Source organism: Quercus robur, chromosome 8 (genome assembly GCF_932294415.1).
Source record: "Quercus robur chromosome 8, dhQueRobu3.1, whole genome shotgun sequence".
Lineage (NCBI taxonomy): Eukaryota > Viridiplantae > Streptophyta > Magnoliopsida > Fagales > Fagaceae > Quercus > Quercus robur.
In genome coordinates, this window is record NC_065541.1 from 45,850,867 (window position 1) to 45,857,551 (window position 6,685).

Genomic DNA, 6,685 nt, shown 5'->3' on the forward strand with positions numbered 1-6,685 from the left:
AAAAAAAAATGATCATAAGTAGTATTAAATTTAGGTAAGAATTTTAATATGTGACTAATTACGTTTACTTCTAAAAAATAATTTGACTAATTATCTATATTTTATGATAAAAATTGTGTTTAATTTTAAATGTATCTATATGTATACATGAATGCATGTGTTACATGCTTTAAAAAAAAATAATTTGACTAATTATTTATATTTTTAAAATAAAAATTTTGTTTAATTTTAAATGCATCCATGCATTTGCATGGAGTTATATGCTAGTCTATATATATATATATATATATAATAATAATAATAATAATAATAATAATAATAAGTAAAGCAGAAAGAAAATCCAATTAAATTTCAAATTGGAATTCAATTGGTGTTTAATTTTACGCCATGTGTCTCATCTAATCTAAATTTTAGAGAAAATTTGATTAGAATCAAAATTAGATTTTTCCTTTGTTAGCTTTTCATACAAATTAAATTATATATATATATATATATTTTTTGAACTAATGAGTATATTTTTTATATTGTTTCTATTTAGATATTTTATATGTGAAGATCTTGAACGTAACAAACTATAATTGAGCTAAACGATCACATGCACCTATCCCCATTCAATTTAGGAGATATAGATATTATTGAACCAATTTATTCTTTTATTTTGTGTTGCATTTAGTAGAATTTTACAAACAATGATAGTAAATTGATATTGTATATGTAGTGTTTAATAGTGATTTTCAAAATTATATACATAACAACAGTGTAATTAAAAACTTGGAGTAACCAATATCATTAAAATTGCAAGAAAAAATCATTTTAGTACATCCTAATATCTTGGTCGAACAAATGTTCTATATATTTAATAACTCAAAACAACATCAATAGTACAACTACAATTTATCATTCATGTGTATAAGTACGGGTTACATACTAGTTAGAATAATAATAGATGATTTTTTTTTCTTTCTTTCTTTCCTTTTGTAATGGAAACAAATTTCATAATTGTCTGGTTTAGTAGAGCCATAAACTTACATTCTTTTGTGAGTATCCAAAAAACAGAACTCAGATTCAATTTTGAAGATATTTTCCATTCTTTTTTCTAAGGAAACTATATATATACCAATAAAATTCTTGTGTATTCCAGTTGCATTCACATCCCTTGTCAATGACACATTTCCGAAGCCTTTTTAGTAAGTCGAATTTAGATCAGCTATTAACAAAAATTGAATTGTTGTCACTTTTATTTTGCTTCAAGCTAAATCACAAGAGCTATTTAGTACTCCATCTTTTATATCTAATCAGATTGAAATGCCAATTCTATAACCAGCATATAATATTTTTTAGACCGTAGCAAAATTGTTCAACGCTTGATGCATTAGGCATATGCTCGTTGCCTACTCCCTGCATCTCTGATGTGAGCAAGAAAGCAAGGAGGAGACCTCAAAAATGCTCAAAATCTTCTTTTCTTTTTCTTTTTTTCATTATGTAAAACTCATATTTCTTGTTATTTGGTGAGAGTGCAAATAATTTACTTTCATAATTAGCCTTAAGGTATTATTATTTGTTACATAATGGACGGCCTTTTTCTAAATATATATACATTCATATGTAATATTTTAATTACAACTTATTGTTTGGGGGGGGGGGGGGGGGGGGTTGGCTTAGAGGTAACAACTAAGATAAGTTTAATTAGTAGCTTTATCTCTTAAAGTTTGTATGAGAGAAAATGATATCATTCATTTTTTAAGTCATTGATATGCCAGATTCTTTCAACTTTGAAAATGTGTACACTATTAGGAGTCTTTTTTTTTTTTTTTTTTTTTGAAGAAACACCATTAGAAGACTTTAATCATATTAGCATTTTAACAAGTCTTTGATCATTGTTTGGAACTTCCAAAGACTTCGAAAATTCAAGTCTCGAATTTTTTTTTTCTTTGTTCGCTATAGTTTTCGAATTTTGGACTATATAAGAATTGTTTGGTGTAAATTGCAAAGCTATAAACAAAATATCTGGAAACTAATTAACATGTAATAATCATGTTATTTAGATAAGTTTTATGTCATTCATATGTTAGATTCCGTTAACCTTGAAAACGTGTGACACTATTACAAGTCCTTTTTTGTTGTTGAGGGAAACACCATTAGAAGACATTAAAAGACTTCAATCATGTTAGCATTTCAAGTTTCGACAAGTCTTTGATCATTTTTTTGGAACATCCAAAGACTTTGAAAATTCAAGTCTCGAATTTTTTTTTTTCTTTATTTGCTGTAGTCTTGGAGTTTTGGATTAGAGAAGAATTGTTTGGTGCAAATTGCAAATTTATAAACAAATTTTGTAGAAACCAATTAACATGTAGCAATCACGTTATCTGAATAAGTTTTATATCATTCATCTGCCAGATTCCTTTAACCTTGAAAACGTGTGACATCAATAGAAGTCCCTTCCTTTTTCTTTTTCTTTTTTTTTTTTTCTTTTCTTTTTTTAAGGTAAACACCATTAGAAAGTTAGAAAGTCAGAAAAACAGGTTATCCGGATTAGGTATGTATAAGAATAACTCCTTATAATTAATCAAGTATCATAATGATCCTATCTACTATTTTTCAAAAATAACAATAATCCCATAAAAATTTAAAAAAACTTTAGATTTCAATTCACTCAGTCTGATACCTGTAGTGGATAAATTTTTATTAATGTATATTATGTATATTTTTTTTCTTTTCATTTTTAGGAAATGTCTTTGCCCATTTAGGAGAATTAGTTTATGGAAATAATTAACTTATTATTATGACATTTATGCTGCACATTTAGCATATTGTTAAGGACCCAGCAAATAAGACAAAGGTATCCTCTTGGCATAATTATTAATTAAATCAATATAATTTAGGTACATGCCAAATGCACAAATAAAAATAGCCGATAAGCCATTGGTTTAAAGGGAAGTTTACACCCTTAGGAATATAGTATCTAAGATCATTGTAATAGCAGAAAATTTGTTAATAATCTCAGCAAAAAAAACAAAAAAACAAAAATCTTAATAAAAGTTGAACATAAAGTGATAACATCTAGAGTGGGTTACAATTAGCTCAACTAGTAAAGTCTTTGATGGTTGTATAAGAGATCTAAGGTTTGTAATAGTAGAAAATTTCTTAATAATCTTAGCCAAAAAAAAAAAAATCTTAATAAAAGTTGAACATAAGGTGATAACGTCTAGAGTAGGTTCCAGCTAACTCAACTAGTAAAGTCTCTGATGGTTGTATAAGAGATCTGTGATTCAATTCCAACCTACATCAAAAACCGATTGGTGTTTTGGTCTGATGATAAAGAGCTATCATTAGGAGCAGACGCCATAGGTTGAAACTCTCTCAAAAAAAAAAAAAAAAAAGTGATAACGTCTAGAGGGTCCAATTTGGTAATGGTACAGTCATGAGTCATGACCTGCAAGCTACAACATGAGAATGCTCCAATTAATAAAAGTTGAACGTAAGGTGATAACTAATAATGTCTAGAGGGTCCAATTTGGTATTGTATTTCATGCATACAAAGGCATAGCCAACTTCATCTTTCCTATTTTTAATAAGTAGCACTGTTTTTCTTTTCTTTTTTCTTTTTTTCTTTTTTTCTTATATACCTAATGTTATTTCTATTTCTTAATCTTTGATACCTTATTACTAAACTTTTAAAGATACTACAAATTGTACTATATTTTTTAGAGAAATAAAGTGTATTGCAAAACAATGATAAATGGGTAACAAAAATGTGATTGGTGCAACTTAAACAATATAATACATGAGTTTTTGGATTGCTCTTTCATAACATGAACTAGCTTTTTCTAAATATGTATCCATACATTTGTAATATTTTGATAATTTACTAGGGGGAGTGGACTTATGGGGAAGACAGAGTTTTCCAAAATAACAAGTAAGAAAAGTTTAATCAGTAGCTTTATCTCTTAAAATATTTTGTGGAAGAAAATAATTGCAGCTCTTTTTAAGTCATTGATATGCTAGATACCTTTAATCATGAAAACGAATGACACCATTAGAAGTCTTTAATCTTGTTAACATCTCATCAAGTCTTTGGTCATTGTTCAAAACTTCCAAAGTCTTTTGGTTATTGTTTGAAAATTTCAAAAACTTGGAAAGTTATAATCTTAAAATTTTGGACTATATAATAATTGTTTGATGTAGACTGCATAATTGCAGACTAAGTGTATGGCAATTATCAAATGTGTAGCAATCATGATATTTGGGTCAGTTTTACGTCATCCATTACATTTTCTCAAATAAAATAAAAATAAAAATGGATTGTAATTACATATCTAGTTTTCTACCCATCCACGTCCCATGTAATGATCAAGAAAACCTATTTTTATATAAACATATTTATTTAAGTTTAAACTCCAAATTATATCCTCCAACTTTAACTTATTTTCAAATTAGTCATTTAAGTGTCATTTGTTTTTTCAATCTTTAACTTAAATATGTTTTCAGTTTAGATATTCCGTCAATATTGTCCAGTCTTGCTATTAGTTTAATATCATCCAATGTGGATTGGATGGAAGGAATACAATGAAAACAAATGAAAGTTAAAGGACTAAAATGATAAAGAGTAAAACTTAAAGAATCGAATTAAAAATGAGTCCAAATCTTCTGTCCCACTTTTCCTGCTCCACTTTATACTCCACCAATAAAAACATGCCACGTGTTCACCTAATTAATGAAATACTACTATTAATTAATAACGGTATTATTAATAAGTCAATAATGATAGTATTTAATTAATTATGTAAACACGTGACATGTTCTTATTGGTGGAGTATAGAGTGGAACAGGAAAAGTGGGACAGAAGATTTGGACTCATTAAAAATTAAGTCAAAGTTAAAGGTGTAATTTGTAATTTAACCTTCGTTTAATAAGTATTAATAAATAAAAAGTCAATTAGAGACCTTTTAGAATAGAATATACATATTAATTAAAATTTGCTTAAGGAAATTTAATCAAACCTAAATTAAAATTTATTTAGTGTTAGGTTGCTTTATTTGAAAAGATGGTACTTTCTAATTAGATATAACTATCAATGGAGACATTACAGATTCCAATCTTCCTCCTTCCGTTATAACTATCAAATTGAAAAAACAAACAAACTTCAAAATGTGTGGAACTATTAGAGAAGACTTTTATCCTAATAATGTTGCAATGAGTCTTTGGTTAGTGTTTGTAAAATAAATTTAGACTTGGAAAGTAATGGCCACATGGTACCATTATTGGCTAGCATGACATTTGAGCTATATAATTGTTTGATGATATGCAACGACTCTTTTCAAGTCATTGATTCTATGTGTTTCAAAAAAAAATAAATATATATATATATATATATTGATTATCTAAATTCATTCAAACTTGAAAACCTGTGTTACAGGGGAAAATACTTCAAAACTTGTGCCAAGATTTTTGTAGCTCAATTAGTTGACACCTCCTGGTATCTCCATGATTCAAAGCCTCCCTCCTTTGTTTTAACTATCGAATTATCCAAAAGACTTCAAAACATGTGGTTCTGTTAGAAGACTTTAATCCTAATTACATTGAATGAGTCTTTGGTTAAAGTTCAAAAATTCAATTTAGACTTGCAAAGTAATGGCATCATGGTTCAGCTATTGACTAGCATCACTTTTAGACTATTTAACTATTTGCTAAAGATTCATGCTAGATTGAATTAGGAGAAATTGTGTTAATTATCCTGGTAAGTTTCAAATTAGTGTTTTAATAAGATATTTATGGTGAGCCAGACACAATACTTTCTTTGAAGGGAGGTAACAAACACTAATCCCATTCTTATTCCAGCAGTTTTCATAATAAATTAATTTCTAACCTGTTCAACCCAGCGGGAGACCATAACCGTGATTATCAGCCACAACACAATTCTAATCCCTAGTGCTCGCATACTTTATGGGTTGAAGCCTTTAATTTTCTTTACCTTCTGAGCTCTAATTATTACCTTAAAAAAGACTTTAAGCCAATAAAATGTTTCAAAAAGTCTTTGGCCCATGACATGGAAAATTAAGGTCTAGTGTCTCCTCATCAAAAAGACAAAATTAAGGTTTTGTGAGCCACTCTATTAACTACCGTGAATTGTGGCATGTGGAATTGTTGCCAATTGTCAAAGGCATGGAAAATTTATTATGGGATACTCTATTTTTATTTATTTATAAGAACTAGTTTTGAAAGTGAAAAAAAATCAGATTATCCGACTCAGATTTTAAAAACTAAAAACTCCTTATAAAAAAAATATCATAATAATCCCATATACTTTAAATCTAGAATCACTTATATTGATGCCTATAGTGGATATATTTGTCTCTGTCTATCTAGGACCATCAGCTTATAAAAATAATTAACCTATGACATTTACGCTAGACTTTTTTTTTTTTTTTTTGTGGGTAAAACATGCTAGACATTTAGCACATTGTAAAGGACCCACCCACTCAGCAAATAAGAAATAAGGCATCCTCTTGGCATAATTGTTGAATTTCTCAGTTCTCATTTGATAGATGGTGCAGCCTGTGGAGGATGTTCAAAACCTCCTAGTTTCCCACAGTTGGCCTAGAAGGGGTTGCAATTCTTTAGCTGATCCATTGGTTGAAATATAGGCACTTCGGAAAACATCATTAACTCGTTTAAGGTGTTGCAT